The sequence below is a fragment of the Vespa velutina genome, chromosome 1, assembly GCF_912470025.1.
Source record: "Vespa velutina chromosome 1, iVesVel2.1, whole genome shotgun sequence".
Taxonomy (NCBI): Eukaryota; Metazoa; Arthropoda; class Insecta; order Hymenoptera; family Vespidae; genus Vespa; species Vespa velutina.
Window position 1 is genome coordinate 16,086,154 of NC_062188.1, and position 21,321 is coordinate 16,107,474.

The 21,321-nt window shown below is 38.0% G+C and overlaps 1 long non-coding RNA gene across 1 annotated transcript; it reads right to left on the minus strand.

Moving 5' to 3' along the window:
* Nucleotides 1-2,091: 2,091 nt before the first annotated feature.
* On the minus strand, nucleotides 2,092-17,625 carry LOC124953896. Its single transcript, XR_007102364.1, has 3 exons — nucleotides 17,566-17,625; nucleotides 12,544-12,600; nucleotides 2,092-2,512 (listed from the first exon to the last, which is right to left on the minus strand). It is a non-coding gene; the product is annotated as an uncharacterized LOC124953896 (long non-coding RNA).
* Nucleotides 17,626-21,321: the final 3,696 nt, after the last annotated feature.

Below are 21,321 nucleotides of genomic sequence, written 5' to 3' on the forward strand. Positions count from 1 at the left end.
GTATTGCCGAATGAGTAGGTACTACCAGAACGACGGGGTGGAAGAAGGCCAGAAAATCGGAGAGGGTGAGTGACCAGAACGCACTACCGACAAACGACTGCAGTTTGCGGTATCGTTCGCGTCGCTACGCTGGATAAGCGAATTTTTCCAATTTTTTGACGCTCCACCATCTATGCACGGTGTATTCCCAATCGACACGCCTTGTTCTAATACTATATATATATAGTATATATATAAATATATATATATATATATATATATATATATATATATAAAGAAAAGAAAAAGAAAACAAATATGTCGAATGTGAATTATGCGAGCAGAATGAGACTATAATGTTCTTTATTTTATTTATTTATTTTCTTTCTTTTTTTTTCATAAAAATTACTTCTTTCTTCCTTTGTAACGTCATACGTTAAGCACATGCATATGTACGATAAAAAAAAAAGAGGGAGAAAGAGAAAGAGAACAAATAAATAGAGAAAATCTCGTAGTACGAACGTCACGAAATGAAGGGAGAACACGACATACAAAAACGTGGCCGGTGCATCGTCATCCGGGTAGGACCAACACCTCTGTACACGTTTCACTCCTCGCCTATCTCGACGCGTTTAATAGGGTAGCACAGCGGATCGTGAATTTCATCCTGTCATCCGGCTAACAGTGTTTCGCATTACAGTCTGTAGATACACCCCGTGTATTCTAGCGTAGAGCTACGTAACGGTACTTGTACTTGTTTTCCCCGTACAACGCTGAAATTCAATGAAACCTTCTACTCCCTCCCCCCTTCTCTATCTCTCTCTCTCTCTCTCTCTCTCTCTCTCTGTGCCTTTCAGAGCTTTCAAGCATCCTTTTGTTCTACACTCCCACTAGAATTCTACCCTTACTTCCTCCTTTGACCGATTATCATCGTCTTACTCACAACTTAACGTTACGTTATCAATGTTCTCCTTTCTTCGTTAATTTATTCTAATTTAAAACGAGCGCTATCCTCCGCAGAAAAATCTTTCTAATTCGTTAAGAAAAGATGTCAGACCTAAAACTGCTAAACCTTCTTTTCCTTCCGTCCTTCTTCCTCTTCCTTTGCATTCATCTTTTCCTTCCTTGTTTCTTAAGTTAAAACTTGTATAACGCTCACGGAAGCGAGAAAGACCGAAGAAGTAGGAGGAGGTTTGGTAGAGAGAAGCGAACCTTGGTAACTCGGAAGCCATATTAATAGTTGGCACTTAAGAGTTTCATTAAGTCGCGACCGCTCGATCACTGCCTAGCACCAACTCCCAACTCTTCCTCCCTCCTCACAGCAACTTTCAAACCCTTTCGCCGTCAGCTTTCGCCTCACCCACTTGCTTTGGTCCTTCTTACCAAACGAACTTGCTCTCTATCGTAGTACCAGTTAAAATGCACTCGCGTACCAAAGCTCGATGCCGAATGTATTTACTTTTGCAGCACAAAGTATTTACTGTTACGAGATACTAAAGCTTTAGTTTCTTTTACAAACTTTTACCGTTACAATAGCACGTAAACTTCGTCTTTCTCTCATTCTTCTCACCTTTCGCACTTCGTTCTTAGCAAATTCTTTTCAAATGATCAATTCGTCGATTAGAAAGCTTTCCCTGATCGTTTAACTTCACTTTAAATGAAAAATAGATAATTAATATTAAATATATATATATATATATATATATATATATATATATATATATATATAAATGCCCTATCGAAAAAGTAATTTACAATCTAATATTATCAATTTGTTTCGTGATACTAAATAAAATTTTTATCAAGGAAGATACGATAAAAAGTTATTCGATAAAGATACAATTATAACAATTCTATTCACCAAAAACGATGTATCTATCAATATTTCTGAATGACATACATATATAAATAGCCAACTATAGTACACAAATAATAAAAGAAGAGGGCAAATATTAATTTTCCTTCGTTCAATGACATAAAAACTTCCGTTATATAATATGAAACGTTATTTCATAGATGAAACAGCATTTTTCATAATTACGATCCATCGAGTCTCCGATTAAAAAAGATAAAGAAATTGGGAACGTAACTGCTAATGACAACCTAGTCGGAATGATAGAGGTTTACTTTGATAGTATAGAATATATCAAATTAAGTTTTATATAGTATAGGTATAGAGAATATATATATATATATACACACATACACACTTTATGTAGGAAAGAAAGAGAAAGAGAAAGAGAGGGAGAGAGATTGGAAGAGGGAAAGGTGGGCCGACCATAAGCTTGGGTGCATTTTCAACACGCGCACCTCCGTCACCTCCTCGCAGCATCACCTCTCGTTTTCCCCCTTCTCTATTACGGGCCAAGAATTTATGACCCTCCGTGCGCCGGTGATTGAGATGGGCGTATCTAATGGCGCGGCTGTCTGCGCCGACGATCTATGCGATCCGTGCCTCTTTCTCTCTACAACCTCGTTTCTCTGACTCCTTCTCTATCTTTCTTTTATCCTTCGTCAGTCTTCCATCCATGTGCTTCGTTTGAACAAAGTTAAAACAGAAAAAAGTATAATGGAACAGAACTCCTTGTTTATTCGATCAATTTCTTAAATAAAAATTAATTAACGATAAGTCTCGCGAAAAATATATTTTCAACTTCATCCAAGAAAAAGATTTTTCGATAAAAGATTTTGTATTTTTAATTGACTTTAATTCGGACGATGCAAAACAAATCAATGTTTTTTTTCTTCAATTTGTATTCCGAATGTATATATACGTTCGTAAGATAACTATTTCAACGTGGCTAATTTTATTTCTATGTTAACTTTATGTCGATTGAATTATAACATATTTAGAGGCTTAATACATTATATATCGTGATATATAATTATATGAAAACATTATTGGTCGAACAATTAGTGATTAATGCATTAACCGCTAAACGGGTAATCCAAATTTTCTCGAATACGATCAACGATGTTAAAAGCTCCTATACACGACATAATTAATTTAATGATGATTGTTTGCGACGCGTCCGAATGAAATCAATATTATATCATTGAATAATTTTTCTTATAAATTATAAAAAAAAGAAACGTATCGCACACCGTAGAAACAAAAGTGTATTGCAATTAAATTTCCCGTCGGCCAATTTACGTTTCCTGGATAATTGTTGAAATGAAAACAATGTACAAAAAAAAAAAAATCAAATGGCCAAACATTGATAAAACATCTAATTTATCTAATCTTTTATTTCGTACAATATAAGCTTTAATATATTATTTCTTTTGTATTAATAAATTAAAATTTTTTATCGAGAATTCCATTTAATCAAATATCGTTGATTAAATGGAACTCTCGATAGAAAAATTTGTTAAGGTATACTTTCTGATAATATTATTAATTTGCGATAATATTATTTGTCTTAATTAATCAATATTCCGTTTGACGCTCCAAAATTTTGGTAAAGATCGACCACTCGTGCTTGCTTTTGTCATTACCATGACAAGCGAGAATAGCACTACAGAATTTCCTAATGCTATAGAAACAATATGCAATTTGGTGCACTGAAACAGAATCTGGTCTAACGTACATATCAGTATTGTCTTGTAACGAAATTTCATTATTCCTGTCGCTATGTGGTACAGGATGTACACATAGCGTGGGTTTCTATCGTACGACCGAAGATAATTCTACAGGTAGATTACGTTTTCCATATTTTCATAGGTATAACGAAAAGAGTCGACGAAACTGAATCTATTCGTTGAATTTATCGACTTGCGAAAAATCGGCTACGTACTATATGTACCGCCAGTACTAAGAACGAAAATCGAATCATCCGAATCATAGCTCAACGAAACTGTTTCTACAAATGTTCGATCTATAACAACGTACAGCAAATTATTACCGGTGAACGTCGAAAATGTAATATTTCGATTCGACACACCCGCATGGATTTCGACGACATTGGCTACATTCTGCGAATGATTTCGGTCCACGAGATCGAGTACAAATACTATCACGAACGAAAACGTGATACGTGTTAAATTGTACGAATACCCGATACGACTCAATCGCGTGATGTTTTACGATTTTGTTACCATTTGTATTCCACAAGGGCCAGAAAATATCGACAGCATAAATATAACTGAATTCCAATGGCACGAATTCTTTTTACTTTCAGCCAATCGATTAACGTAGAGAAGAACAGGATCCGTAAACGAGGGAAAGAAGAAAAACGAAGACTTGATCGGCTCGTAAAGAAGGAACTGGCCAAATGAACGACGCGGTAGATCGTAGAAGCCGTTTTCTGGAGTTTTTCACGAGCGAGGATCGCCTTCGGAATATAAAAGTGAATGTATCTCTCGCAAATAAGAAGAATCGATAATGGCATCGACATCGAAGTAGAATAATACGCGGCGGAAGAAGAAGAAGAAGAAGAAGAAGAAGAAGAAAAAGAAGAAGAAGAAGAAGAAAAAGAAGAAGAAGAAGAAGAAAAAGAAGAAGAAGAAAAAGAAAAAGAAGAAGAAGACGAAGAAGTAGAAAAGGAGGAGGAGCAGGAGGAGAAGGAGAAAGAAGACAAAAAAAGAAAGAAAAAGAATGAATAATTCCTAATTGGCCGATTCTTCGCGAAGGCGACAATCGTCAGAGGTGAGAGCAACAGCCGAGCTTTCGGTCAAAGTAAGAGTACGTCCGTTATTTGCGAACCTCGCGCGTTCCCTCGTCCTTTCCAACTGCACCATCCTTTTCACAGTCGTCCAGTGCCCGAAGCGGCGAGTGTTGGAGTGGCAAAGGGTACGGGACGAGAGGCAGTCTGTTCACCCTCTCAATCCTCTTGCAATTCTCTTCCACCACTACGTTCGCCTTCTCTCCCATCTCTTCATCTACCTCCTCTGCGTTCTCCTCTACGTCCTTCTCTTTCACGGCGAAGCGAATATCTCGTTATATACAGAGAACGTATAACGCAGAATAGGTGGAGCAGTAAACGTCCTAGTCCTCTGTATCCAAGTAATTGGTGTCCTATTGTCTCCGTCGCCGCCCTTTCCGACAGCATCCTGTTGTACATCTACACGCAAGCCTGTTTGCAGACACGTTTGCGTCTGACTTCCCCGTATAGTCACGCTTCCATCCTATTACTAGATATATACTAACTATTATTCCAATCCTTGCACATATCAATAACGCGCATTAGGTGAATTGAAAGGACGATTTGAAATAATGAAAACTCGTATGAAAGATTTTTTTAAAGGTCTTCTCCAAAAGGAGAAAAGAAAGAACGATGATAGGGTATAGATACGACGACTTTAATCGAAACGAATTCTCTGGGTGTTCGTCTTTGTTTTATCCCGATCCCTACGATCTTCAAGAATAGGCCTCTGTTCCGTTGAAATTCTCAGAGGTCGTAAGTCCGATTATCTCTCTCATCCATTGCATTCATTCACTTCAAACACGAGAGAGAAAGAGAGAGAGAGAGAGAGAGAGAGAGAGAGAGAGAGAGAGAGACAAACATACAGACAAAACAGAACACAATGCCAAGCTATTCCCGATATTACTATTTAGTCACGAAGCCACAGTACTCGGGCAATGCTTCAAAGTATGGCGACAAGTTATTGGCTCCGGCGTTGTTCGCTCCAGTCTTCGTTACCATCTTCACTTACTCCTCCCTCTCTCATCTCGACGTGTCTCTGACTCAACCTTCGGATGCAGACCATTTCGTATATACCAGTCATCAACCGATATAACTTTCCATCGCAACGCTGATCTTAGCTTTGAAACGAAACGACGTCGTGGTCGTAACTTCTATTCTCCCTTTTTTCTCTTTCTTTTCCTTCCTTTCTCTTCCCTTTCCACGAACTCAAACAACCAACTTATCCCTTATCTTTTTCTATAACCAACGAAATTACAAAATTTTCTTTCTTACATCGACATCTGATTCGTGTCGTCATTCTCTTAAAATTCTTTACGACGAGCCGACCGCTCATGGACGAACGTTATCACAGAAGGGGAAAGCGTTTCTAGGAAATGCAACGCCGATAGATATCGATAACTCGAATTCCACGGTTATAAATCGGCTCGTGGTGCACCGAACGTGACTTACGAAGAGTCCGAAGGCAACTGACGTTATTGGAATTTACTGGCCCGAAAATTGGGACGCGCTAAGCCCTTTGGAATTACGTGCACCCTCTTCTCTTCCTCTTCTCCTTTCACAATTCCACCATCTAACCTGCCACCAGATCAACCCTTCTGTCTTATACATACTACCACTACTTTTTGATTTTCGTCGATTCGATCTCTCCTTGTCCCTCTTCTTTCCTCTCAAAGATCTTTGATCAAAGACTTCCGAGGCTCGTGAAAGTTTTCACGAAAAATTCCTGGTGTTCGATTAAGTCCAAGATAAGGAGAGTTTTAAACTGAAACTTCTCGAAGATTTTATACGAGCACTCTTTCTGGCCGACTACGTATAAGTGAAAACGAGAGATGTCGTATCTCGAAATTGGAAAAGATCGATCGATTGATATTAATAACCAGGCCGTAGTGAATACGAGATCTATCCAATTCCCTTCGTCTTCTATATAATAACGAATTAATCAAACGGAAAGACACAGCGATATTAAAAGTACCAATATATCCACACAGATTTCTCTACGAAAAATCTGATATTCATACAGATACATTGTTTTATATCAACTATTTTGACATATCTACATAATTATATAATATAATAAATGATAGCAAATTAATTTAATATTAAATCTCTAAATCTAAATTGAACTAACGATATAAATAATAAAATAAATTTCTAACAAATACGTATAGAAATGCAACTCTGACAATGTAATTAAAATAGTTCCAAGAATTCTACTTAGATGTATCGATTTAGAGATACACCATTTAAATGGATATAATTATTTTGTATCGATATCTATTTTCATGCGGTTACTAAAATGTTCGAATAATCGTGAGAAATCGTTCGAAATAGGCGCATCGCGGTATTAGTCCGATTTGGTGTCCATACCTCGGCCGGTACACACGTATTCACATTGTATACATGTCCTACTATCATAATGTACTGCACACATTATTACGATACCATATTATTACGTTGGCTGCTTTATTAAATCTAGTTTCGCGGTAAAGCCGCAATCTGCCACGGCGTTATAATTCAATTCCGTGTAAAAGCAAATCCATTAGTCCACCGTTGCCACATCTGTTCGCAAAATGAAAATGTTTGGCACGTTCACGATGCATTTTACTTATGGTTTACTAATTGCATTATGTTCCATATTGAACAAAACGCAACGTAATTACAAATTTTATAAAAAAAAATTTGAAGATCATTATTTTCCAAATGGTCGTTATTTCCGACTAGACGATCTAGTATGTTATTTATCACACGAAATATAACAAGTATCTCCGCGATGAGCGTAGTTTTTGCACGTTTATTTCGTTAACATCGTTTCGTTTCGTTCACTGAATACTATTACATGGCCAACAAGAAATGAATGAATAAAAGATAACAAGAAATTCATGATATACATACTCCGATATACTCATAGGCACACAAAAGCATTTTAAATAATAGCACACGTTCGTACGTTTACCGAGATCATAAATGCAGCAAAATATAAAAATGTAAAAATATAAAAATATAAAATATATAAATGTCAAGCAATTGCCATAAACAATTTGATTTAATGAGGAATAACAAAAAAAAAAAAGAAAAGAAAGAAAGAAAGAACGAAAGAAAAAAGGAATACGCGATAAAGATGAAAATATGACGTTTGATTGATATTAAAATGAAATGTTTTCAATGCGTAACATTAGCATTAAGATCCATAAAGCCCAACGAAAGGGGTTGAAAGAGATATATATATATACCGGTTCGTGTCTTGTGTCTCGCGCGTGCTTCACACCCCAAAACTTAATCCCTTTTCTCTCTCTCTCTCTCTCTCTCTCTCTCTCTCTCTTCTTATCTCAAAGAGAAAGAGCTCTCGGATCGCTGCCTCTACGCACTGAAGTCTCAATGTTGTACCAACCTGTACACAAGCGTACGTACTTAGGTGTGCTCGAAGTTGAAGTCATGGATAGGGTGGCAAGAATAGAAAGCGGCAAGGAAAGGGTGACGAGAAACGTATAATTAGAGAGAAAGGGAGAAAGCGGATGGCACCCGTCGCCGCGAATCATCCGCAATTACCGCGTGCCTACGTTATCCACGTGTCGGTGCCTCATTCGAGACATTTCCTCCGCCCGATCTTGTAGAAATTTACGTGTATTCGTGCCAATGAATAAATTCCCTCGTCGATACACACGAATCGCAAAACGGTAGTGTGCGTGCTCGTTGCTTCGAAATGGGAGGAGGAACGTCGTTTTCCTCGCGACGAACGGAACTTGGAAATACTCGTACAACCAACTACCAACCTACCGACTTTTCCGATATTCTCGCCTTTGTTAACCTTTCGAACCTTACCGCACGCTAACCGCAACACTTTTTTCATTACTCGTCCAACTCTATGTATCTCTTCTAAGTCTTATTAAAATTCGTACGTGATATTACAAAGATAAAATTTGTCTCTTATATTCCGCAAAAATATTAATGAAATAAAATATTAAAACAAAAAAAGAAAAAAACAAAGCAGGAAAAGGAAAAAATTTGTCGAAGATAAAAATTCAAGAGATTTATCATCCAATGAATCCGTTAAATCAACGGAAATAAATTACAAATTTTCTAAATGCAAATGAAAATAAATCAATATTAGAAATAAATTAAGATATTATCACGGAAATATTTTATCATTTGATATTTATTATTATACATACGTAGATATATCTATTTATATTAGAAAAGGGAAGATAAAAAACACGACGATATCTTGTTTCCTATCTCGATTACGATTCGTTTACGATACTGAATTTTGTTATTGTTCAAAAGAATAGATTCTTATTTTAACAACTTAAATACGAGGTTCAATAGATATACATGGAATAATAGCAATTCTATCAAAATTCACGAGGGTTGATATGTTCGCCCGGCCATTCTTATTTCATCGATCGATTACTTCTCTTCCTCTTCACTGGATCGTGTGAACGAAAGCTAGCGAATCATCGCAGAGATTATTGGCAAACCGACAACGACTAGTACACTCGGCATGATTTCTCCGGAGACGAACGAGCCAAATGCTTTCTCATCGTTATTCTTCGCCATGTTTAACGTATGCATGGGTGACAGCCCGATCTTCCAAGAATCATAAAAGATCTTTGATAAATGTATAGCTACAAATACACATAAAGATATAAGATGTGTTTGTATATATGTGTATGTGTATGCATAATACTTAAATAGTCATGGTAGTGGAATATAAAGGATACTTATCGTATATTACAATATAAAAAAAAAACAAAAAAAAAACAAAAAACAAAAAAGAAAAATAAGTTATTCTTATAGAAAAGCTCTTAGATGCTCAAAAAGAATATTATTTCCATTCTATCCTTCGAATGTATAAATGTTCTTTTAAAAAATACTATCGAATATAAATATGAACGGAATATTATAATTCGACAAACAATATGACGCGGCTAATAAACGAGAGTGATCTCAAAAGAATATATTTATATATTTTTTCAAAATAAAGCCTCTGTTTTAATAAACATTACGTTGAGATCAATACATTCATGATAACAGTGTGAGTATAATAAATAAAAAACATATTTTTTGAACTTTTACATACTTAACCGTAATAATACATTCCCGGCGTAAAAATAAATATTTTGTGGAAAAAAAAAGGAAACATGTATACACATTTCTTTGATATTATTGACCAAAAATATTACAAAGAGTTAAAAGATATTTATATATATATATATATATATATATATATATATATATATATGCTTGTATTCGAGCCAACACGAAAAAGAAAAAAGAAAAAAGAAGAAAAAAAAAAAAGAAAACAAAAAAAAATCCGTGAGTAAATGAAAAGCACAGGTATGAGAAGCTCTTAATCATTCGGAAAGCAAGCTCACGATTCGAATCGAGTATCGTTTCGTCGCACGGCTACACAACTCGAACAATAAATTTACTCTCTCAAATTAGTAGGTAGGTTCATCCACGGCGATACATTAGCCGGAGGTGATTTCGAGTAGGCGAATATGAATTACTTCGTCGAATTACTCTTGGTGTTCTTCTTTCGGTTTCTCCGTCTATCCTTTGCTCTCTCTCTCTCATTCAATCCCCCCATGGGGCTGTTTTCATCAGCATGGAGAATGATGACATCAGGTAGTAGAAACGATAAAGGACGTTTTGACTATGAACGGAACACGGGATGCAACGAGCTTGGCGTAAATAACAGAAATGTAGGAGTGAAGAGAAAAGGAAAGAGAAAGCGAAAGAAAAAGAGAGAGAGAGAGAGAGAGAGAAAGAGAGAAAGAGAAAGAGAAAGAAAAAGAGAGAGTAAAGAAGCAGAGGAAGAACAGTAGTAGGAGATGAAAGCGAAGCACAGAATTTCTAGGAGCCACGAAGGAAAGAGCCTCGGGGCTTGGTTAACGAGTAAAGTCGCTCCAACCCGAACCCCCACCACTACGATACGCTATTCGCTCTATAGCATAGAACCAACAACTTTGAGACGGGCTAACCAACCAACTAACTCGCAATAATCTCGCCCTGCGTCCTCTTAATAAACCTCTTTCCGGATAAAAAAAAATTTCTTCCTTCCCTCCTTCCTTCCCTCCTTCTCTCCCTCTCTCTCTCTCTCTCTCTCTCTTTCTCTCTCTCTTTCTCTCTCTCTCCTTTTACCTCACGATTATCAAAGTTAGTTCAACGTTACTCTGGACTAATATCGGATATTTCTATTAGTGATATTTTCTAAGAAAGTCGATGACATAAAATGAAATTAAAAAAGGCAAAGAGAAAAAAAAAAGGAAAGTAGACACAAAATTAAACGGGATAAGATAGAGAAGGAAGGATAAAAAGTTGTAAGAGAAAAGCCAAGATAAGTAAATTGATTGGGCAAGAACGCGTCAAGTTGGGCAATACGATAGTAAGTAGAGAAGTTGCAATTGGCCAGTATCCTCGGTTTCGCACCCTCACACCGCTCGCAGACTGTCCTTTTGACCAATATTAAGCTCTCTTCTCGCTAGGATATCTCGAACTACATACATGTGTGCGTGTGTGTGTGTATGTGTGTATGTGTGTATATGTGTATGTGTGTATAAAAGCCTAAGCAAGGTAACAGTAGGATATAGGATAGCATACGGCTGTTACTAGGAAGAGGGATGAATTATCGCGCTCGGAAGCCAAGTCGAAAGTTCTCAATTCCCATTAAGCGGGGCAGCCGGCCAGAAACCGATAGGTTAGTTGGAGAACCTGCTGGGAATCCTCGGTCTTCCGACCACCAACCAATCCGATGACTACACCCGACCGATGAGAAACAGAGTCAAGCAGCCGCCAACGGTGGTATACACGATCTTTCTCTACTGTTTGCGTTCTCTCCCTCTCTCTTTCTCTCTCTCTCTCTCTCTCTCTCTCTCTCTCTCTATTTCTCTATCTCTCTATTTCTCTCTTTCTATGACAAACTACTATATATACAACGACGACGACACCACTCAAAGGACAAAGACACGGTACTTCGCTATTGTACACGATAAAACATCTAATCGTAGCCCTTTTCAACGAGTCTCCTCGCTACGTTTACCTTTTCTATTCGCCCTTTCTCGAGAAAAAGAGACAAAGCTTGCGCTTTTCTCTCTTTTATTCCATAAATCTCGTGAGATAGAGCGAGAGAAAAAACAGAGAGAAAGAGAGAAAGATAAAGAGAAAGAGAGAGAGAGAGAGAGAGAGAGAGAGAGAATGTTCTTTTTACGGTACACGAGAGAACATGATGTTGAAAGTCAACGCTCGGAAAAAACTGCAAAACAAAATTACGCATTTTCGGCCTCTTTAACGTCACCCTACCGTAGTTTAACAAGCGTGACTGAGAAACCGTACTGAGAGAGACCGAGTGATCTCATGACGGTCTCGTTTGTGCGAGTAAAATTGTAAAAAAAAAAAAAAAAAAGAGAAAAACAGAAAGAGAAAGAAAAAAAACCCCCTTCTGATTCGTTTCTTCGCGACAGCTCGCATGTTATGATTTATCTCGGCAAATTAATTCTAAGATCTTAACAAAAATCAAATCTAACAAACAAAATCAATCATGCCAATGGCTAACACATCAATCTACGTGAATAATTTCGTATCGCAAAATTCGTGAACAAGAGGTATTTATTGATTGATCTTTCTGATTGAGATTTCAAAAGCTACGATCAAAATACGTGAAATTCAAGATTACTCTCAAGCATTTATTCGACACGTTGGCTAAGTTTAAAGACTGTGCAATTGGACGGTCCAAGTCCGACGAAGGAGAAGGACAAAGTTTCCAAGATGATTCGGCGGAGCATGTTGAAGAGTAGAATCTAAAGGGGAATCTGATGATATTGAAATCAACGGGTGGAAAACAAGAATCCGAAGTGCATCTGACTGTTGTTACATAGTATCTACGCAGTACCGTCGACCGTTTTCCTGATGAAAATGTTACCTTCTATCGGCATTCCTTGTCAATTTCAATAGACTCTCCATTCAAGTTGATATATATCTGAAATCACCGTTATTGTATCTTGATATATCCAATGTTACTCTGTAAACGTTTCTCGTGTAGAGAAAACGAGAAAAAGAAAAGAAGGAAAAGAAAAGAGAAAGAGAGAGAAAGGAAATATATCTCATAACTTATTGTTACTGAATGTTCAAACAAAGAAAACATTGTCAAAAGGATCGTTATCGGCATAATAGAAAATGTTAAAAGAATGATGTTCATGTTCTTTCGCACGCTATTCTCAACAGATACCGTCGTATGTTGATCGTAGTTTAACGTAAAGCTCGATGTTTCGATTGAATTGAAAAAGAAAAGAAGGAAAGGAATAAATGGAATCTGTGCAGGTTAAAATTCGATTTAAATTAACAAGCGGAAAACAAAAGTTATTTGTTCTCGATGTAGGATCCTAAGCGCGAAACGAAATGAAACGAAAGTAAGTGCTTTTAAACACGGGCTAGCACGAAATTGCGTACACGCATGCGCGTCCGTCGGTAAATAAAAGTGTGCATAAGCCCTGACTGTTGCGACAAATACACAAAAAGCTGAGTTGAGATAGAAAGAGGAAGGGAAATAGAGAGAAAAAAAGAGATAAAGAGAAAAAAGGAAGAAAGAAATACGAGAAGAGCAAGCGCCTGTGAGATAGCAGCACAGTTTCGTTCGCAATTATATGAACACTGCATTCACTAGACGTTCTTCTGACAAACCTACATGTACGCAAATTTAATTAATGGTTACGAAGTATTTGTTGTCTCCCTACTTATGGAATTTTGCTCGTGATTTTCAATTTGCCCGATTAATTAAGAAATTGCACTACACTCACGAACCAGTGATATTAACTACGATGTCTCGCTAACGATTACTTTACATTCTCGTTACGTGAAAATTTGGAGAGACAAAAATTAATTAATTAAAAAAGACGTATATGTACTTTCATTTCATACACAAAGTCGCTTGAAATTTGTAAAAACTTACTACCAACTGTAGTAGTAATGTTTCCAAAAATGATAAATAATTATTACGCTTAAAAAAATAATGGGCTTGTCGCATAAGCATAACTATGGTATAATGTTGCTGCAAATATATGCTAGGTGACCTAAACGAACTGGAAATTCGCATGCCGGGTAATATTTTTGAAGGACACTGCAACGAGAAATATTTACTTTTGATTTGTCGCGTCGGTCGTTGAAGCGAAATACGCGTATACGGTGCTTCAGGTGATGCGGCTGCGCTAGTTTAACCGGTATAAACTTGGGTCAGAGTTCGTACCTGCAGCCGCGAATACCGAGTTGCACCTTACCACATGAATACGTAATGTCGTAATCTTATGCGGGGCTCGACGAGCTCCTCGCGAGATTGCACAGGTGCGCTTCAAGGAATCTCGCGTCCCTCTAAAATCGTCTTCTTTCAACTTTCTTTTTATATTTCTAATCTCGGATACAGTACCTTCCTCGATTTACCGTGTCGCACGATATTCGTTTAACTATAAAAAACCAACTACGTTCTCTACACTTGTTTTATTTATCGACAGAAAAAGAACTCTATATAAAACAGCATTATAGTTCCATTTGATTTTATTTATCCTTTAAACGAAATAACTGTTTCAATAATCTCATTGAATAACTTCACATATTTTCTTTTATCTTCTTATCCGATTTCTGTAAAACAAAATCAAACACTTTAAATAGACTCTTAATAATCTAACGCAAATATATCCAATGTATGGTTTGAGTTGATTAACTTGATTAAAATAAAATTAACGATAAGAATAATATACATTTTTATTATAATACTCAATTTACTCATCGAGAATCGTCGAAAGAATAATTCAAAATGGATTCGATTACATTTGCATCAGATTAAAATTTACATCAAAATTCCTACTTCTATCTAATTTTTTTCAGATGATAGATTTATATCATATCAACTTTTAATTGCTTGTCACTTAATAGCAATTACATTTTTGGATAAGTCATGAAAAATTACCGTTTCCAAAAATGTATCTTGATCCATAAAAGTTTAGTTTAACGGTTTGTTAACAATTTCAACGTTTCTCTCTCTCTCTCTCTCTCTCTCTCTCTCTCTCTCACTCAGACACACACACGCGCACACACACGCACACACACACACACACATTGATGATACTATAAACACTTTAATTATTTTTACCTAACGATAAAGTATATGGGCTAACATTGCTGTTTTTCGTTCCAAAGTGCTTTTTAACAATTTCTCAATACAGGTTGATTCCAATTAAAAAAAAAAAAAAAAAAAAAAAAAAAAAAAAAAAAAAAAAAAAAAAAAAGGACAAATTCGGAAAGATGAAAAACTAGAATACAAAAAAATTCAATGTTTCACAAACACGCACACACAGAGTATTTTTTCCAAAGTGCTTTTTAACAATTTCTCAATATAGGAGATTGGTTGATTCCAATTAAAAACAAAAAGAAAAAAAAAAAAAAACACCAAAAAAGCAAACAAAAAGAAAAAAAGAAGAAAAGGGACAAATAAAGGAAAAGATGCACATGGAAAGCTAGAATACAAAACGAAAGAAACGAGAACAAGAATAGAAATCGTTTGAAACGAAATGAAGTAACCATTGTCGAACCTCTATTACACTCTTGTAATAAAGTTTCTGTCGGGCCGCCTCTCTACCTGTAGTTCTCGAACTACAGCTTTCTCTATCCCTTACATTCCTACTATCCCTTCTCCCCCTTCTTGCCACCTTCTTCTTCCCTACGGTATCCGCCGTCGCAAATTAATTAGGGAGTCTAATTACGATCCCCAGTCTCTCAGTTACGTTCTCTCGTTCCACCGCAATTTAGTTTTCTCACTTTTATGCACGATTATTTCACGACAAACGAAAGAAAAATGGAACGTAACCTTTTGTTTATTTTGAATCTTAATGAGCTTGATTAGCTCAAAAATATTCTTGGTTATGTCAATTGTGAAAATTATCTGATAGGAATAATCACGGATATTAACATTGGATAGTACGTTTTCGTTCGTTATTACGAACCCATCGAGAAACCGAACGTTTGATAACAGTATCATTTTCATTTCAAGCTTATATGATCGATTATAACGCTGAAATAATGTGCGACGCATAATTGACCGAAGCAGAGAGAAACGATACACTGTCATAAGTAGTTGGTCGATCGTAGTCTCGATTAAATGGACAGAAATTTAGTTTGCCGTTGCTTCCAGTATCGATACGATGTAGAATCGACGATGCGATGGATACGTACTTCGTAATTTTGACACGGATCGATTGGCGTCGTCCTACGAATCTCGATATTCATCTTTCCCTGCCATACAATCCAACGAAGATACGAGCTACTTTAACTATCGATCGTCATTATCAACTCTTTGATCGATTTTTAATTAACTGGGGTAGTTCTTTCAAATCGAGTAATGCAATTATTTCTCTGAAGAAAAAAAAAAAAAAAAAAAAAAAAAAAAAAAAAAAAAAAAAAAAAGAAGAAGAAAAGAAAAGAAAAGAAAAAAGAAAAACAATTCAAATCACGAGCATTCATTTTTCCAAAGTGTACTTATGTATCCACGATAAGAAATAGTTGTTACCTTTTAATTAAACATTTTTACAAAGCTTTAACAATTTTTATATCAAGTTATCAGAAAGTAAGTAGGAATTAATAAAGGCGCTATAGATATAATTTATTTCCATTTCTTTAAATTCTATCGACGAGATTAAATACTAGGGACGCAGAAAAATTGGTTATTGACAGAAATAGATATTGATAGAAAAGTGTCTACGAAAAAAAAAAAAAAAAAAAAAAAAAAGAAAAAGACAAAAAAACACACGAACATATATAGAGCGTTACATCTACAAGGTTGGTCTAATCATCGGCTGGATGACACGAACAATCGATAAATGGATCATAATTGATATGATTACTATACGATCCCAGGCTCTCTTGTTAATACGTTTCGCATTTACGAGGACGGACAACGCGTAGACTGCAATCAACGGGCGATTGTTTATCGGCAATCAGTCGCTGGTCTACGATTGCCAATCAGCACGTAATTTGCCAATTGAAATCGAAACGTGCCAAAGGAGGTTCGCGTATGTTCTACTCGAACGAAAATTGAACAAGAAGATCGAAAGAAGGAAGCAATGTAACTCACATATCCTATATTTCGAGTTATTCCTTTTTTGTAAACGTTATAATCGACCTAAAAAGTAATTCAATTATATATCTATAGGAATAAATTTGTATTGAACTAAGATGTACGAGATAGTACGGATATTAAGATAATTATCTCGATTTTTATAGAAATTTCTGTGCATTTTAGAAATTTCTGATATTTCTATTATACATAGACAATGTATAGGACAAAGTGAGTACATGAGAGAATTGCGATTCCGTACGCACTGCAACTAAAATAAAAAGAGACAAAAAGAAACGCTCCGTGGGAAATATTTACGAGCGATACCCATTAGCATTCGCTCGAGAGAACGGTGTCGCATGGGAAACGCGTTACGAGTACTTCTGATGTGTTTTACGAACATCCCGTGACAACGTGGCATGCAAATTGTAACGATCCTAAGCGGATGTCGCGTGTAAGCGAAAAAGCACCATGCGAACGTCAATGTAACTCTAGAGGGATGGCCAACATATCGTTACATATCGATCCATCTATCGAACGTGAACAAAGTTCTCAAACACAGGCGCAAAGAAATTTTTTTAACTACTTTTAACCGAAATCAATTGATCGTATCTCCAATTATAATCATCGAGAACATATTCTTTTACCGATAATAGAAGAATCACGCGATATAGATATTTTCACGAATGAATTGATGCGTTAGCGTGCCTCAAGAGCTTACGTAGTAACATAGAAGAGCGCGTAAATAGTAGTAGGAAGATAGAAGCAATGCGTATACGATTCACGTTTCAAACTATCCTTTCAATTAAATCAATCTCCCCCGTAAATGACGCTTTGAAGTACCTCGTTCCCGGTCGAGTCTATTCCACCTTCGGTCTCATCAGTGGCATAGTACTCCTCCAACTCCATTCCCATCTCCTCCTCGCTCTATTCTAGTGCTCGCTTTCTGCCTCCGTCGCTATCCCCACTCAGACCTCTTCGTCCGTCCCCTTTCTACCTCTCTACTTCACCGACGGAGCCGCAGAGCTTGATTCACCATCGTCGCAAGATTACACGTATCCTGTGGTAACCACGAAATTCGAGAAGCTGCTAGAGCGTGAACGAAGTAACGTAGAGTGAACGGATATAAACGATACCTACTTCTGTAAATATCGACTTTTGTAATACGCATATATATATATATATATATATATATATATATATATATATACATTCATTGTAAATAAGCTCATTGTTGATAGAAGCATGTTCAATTCGTCTTTAACGCGATTTATTAGATATCAAAGATATTACGAAGGACCTAGGGTTGAGATATCTCATCGAGTCGACTTTTTACTCGAAACGATTTTTTAATATAAGAAGTAGAATCATTTCTTAGAAAAACGATCTTGGCAGGCTCGAATGTGAAACGCCAAGGGAGCCGCCAAGTCGATCGAAGGATGGAGGCGGATTTCGGCGGTGACCCGAGGAACGTGAAGCAAGGAGGAGCGAGGGACAAGAAGGAACAGGAGGATGGATATTGCGAGAAGTGATTTATGCGAGAGGCGCGAGAGCGCATATTGCGGTAAGGGAGTGCGCGCTGACGCGTAACGGAGGCGGTCGAGAGATTCGCACGTGCGGCCCTTCGTATATCTGAAACCGTACTGTGCCGCACACAACTTGACTCCTAACGTTGCTCTTCCATGGCTACTAGATACTACCCGTTACTCGACTTGCCAATATCCACGCGAATGATCGCTCTTGACCGTTCGATCCTCCCACCAATGCTCCTTTAAAAGCTAATCGAATACTAAGAGAAAGAAAAGAGAACGATCTCTTTTCTTTCTCTTTCCTACGATTTCTTTCATTTAAAAAGCCCCTTTCCCGCCGTGGAGAAGCGTAATGTCACAAAGTGCGGCTGTCGGCTAAGAGATTGCGACGAGTTTTTCGATAAAAGATAGGCGCGCTCGTTTTACCGTGCCATTCTTCGAGCCACCTCCACTTCTTTCTTTCTCCTTCTCCTTCTTCTTCTTCTTCTTCTTCTTCTTCTTCTTCTTCTTCTTTTTTCTCTTTATCATCCTCCTCCGTCTATCGTACGTCTGAGCTTACGCTTGAGGCTTAAGGACAGAGAAGTGAAGAGACAAGCGGAGGGCTTCGCGACGTCTCTTGCTTTTCAGGATAAGGGTCGGCCGGAACTTTACTACGAGAGAAATCTCGAGAGCCGTCGAAAGAGGGAGACGGACGCTCGTAGGTAGATATAGAAGGGCCCCGTCGTTCGAGCCTCGATAATGAAATGGATGCCCTCGAGTATGAGCTCGCTCATTCGCTTCCTCGCTACCGCTTCGAGCTACCCTCTTACGACGTTCTACCGTTCTATTCCAGGGCAATGCATGGTGCGAAGCCCATTCGCAAATTAACCTTACTTATTCATTAACGCTAACGATCTACTACATACTCTACCTACTAACACCACAACCATCGATGCGAGTCACGCGCCTCCTCTTCTTCTTTCGTTTCGCTTTCTCTTTCTCTTATTTTCCCTTTATTTCTTTCCTCTTTACGAAAGGGCTTCTCTCGTTAGATTGGAGAATTGGTTCGCTGAACCCTTTATCATTTGGAAGGCATTACCAATATCCTCGCGCGTATGATTCTTGCGAATCACAGATAACGAACTCTTCGAAAAAGAAAAGTAACAGAAAGATAGATAGATAGATAGATAGATAGATAGATAGAGAGGGGGGGGGAGGGGGAGAAGGAGAATAAAGGGCTCGTACGCGAGTTCGTATTATCTTCGTGCGGTCGATCCACTTGCACTTACCGCGACTCGTATACCGAATAGCAAAGAGCCCGAAGATAAAACACCGGCCTCCGATGATAGACGATGGATATCGCTGGTAACAAATAGGGGATTTGAGAGAAACGTTTAGGTTTAAAGCGGATACGCGAGATACCTGACGATCGGTATCCCCGATTATTGCCGACGTACGAAGCATAGAAAAAGATAAAGAGAAAGAGACATATGAGAAATAATATAAAAATTTTTTGCTGAAGCATCAAAAAAAAAAAAAAAAAGAAAGAATATTTGAGAAATCGGATTGATGAAAAGGTCAAGGAGACGTTTACGTACAGCCAATTATCGACATCTTGAGTCCATAGGATTTTAAGTAGCGAAAAAAAGGAAAGAAATAGGAGAAGAGAGAAACGAGATCTTATACGATTATTGCTAGATCTTAGCTAGAAAGCAGCAACCTCGTCAACGACGAAGACAAGGACGAAAACGTCTAGTCGGAGATGTAACGAGAGAGAGAGGAAGAGAAAGAAAAAAAGGAAGAAAAGAGGAAATAGAGAAGGAAGAGAGAGAGAGAGAGAGAGAGAGAGAGAGAGGGAAAGAGAGGGTAAGAGAGGAAAGAACAAGCGGAAAAATTGCTTTAAACGGGAAAAAATGTGGCGAGAGAACGGCAGCGAACTTCGAGTCAGCCCTCGGCACCCCGAATCCTACCCCACTCCTACACCCTTTATCCCTCGTTTGTTGGAGCAGCAGCGGGAGAAACACGCGGGTCGCCTCTGTTGGTAATTTTTCAGCTCTTTTTTAATTCACCCTGGCCCTTTACTCGTAACCCTTCCCCACTTTTCCAACGCGTGTCTCCGCGAACGAAACACGTTGTGCGACGAAGTGCGGTGCTGTGCTGTGCGGTGCAATGCGATGCGGTGCAGTGAGATGCGGTGCAATGTCGTGCGATGCGGTGCGGTGCAGTGCGGTGCGGTGCAGTGCGGTGCGGTGAGGTGAGATTCGGTCTCGTAGACTGGCCCTCGCCTCTCATGCGAATAACTCCTCGAGCATGCGAGTAGGCATTTCCAGAACGAGCTGTTAGTTGTACCGTATAACGAGCGTCGCGGTGCGCCACGATGGCGAGCAATCAAGTTCTTACCTGTCGACGTTGGTTTCCTTCTTTTCCGTTCGTTCCCTTACTAAAGCAAGACGTTCCATAATCTACCGAGTTTGCCGATTCGAATCGATTCGAAATATATCGTACGGGCCACGATTCGATAATGATACGGTCTCCCTCCATTAATTCATCGTTTACACGGGCAACAATTCGTTCGCAGCGGGCGCCACCAACGACAACAACGTCAATGACCAAATGCGTTCTCGAATGAACCGCTTTGTTACCGGTCCCTCATTATTCACACGGTCGTTATCGTATATACCAATGCAATTAATCGGTTAATGAAAAGGAAAAGCATTTTTAAAGGTGGGTATCGAGCGTCGATGCCAATCCTCGCTCTGAGAATGCGTTATGACTCCATAAAACCTTTCACAATGCGTACAGTCAACGCACTTACCGCTTGCAATGACCCGAGCATGCTCGCCGGAGAGCATTGTTCTCGACCTTTCAACTACCACATGAATTGATAACAACGTAATACCACATATTATTAGCAGTTGCGCGAGGCTACTATACCATTAATTACGAAACTTCATTTTCCTTATAAATGTGCGTTCTCCGCGCTATACCGAGGGCAAACTCGTCCATTGTGGTCCTCCTAAAAATACTGTGTGCCTAGATTAACGCTTGCAATAACGCGTTCTAGCAAAGGTAACGTCGAAAAATAAAGAAA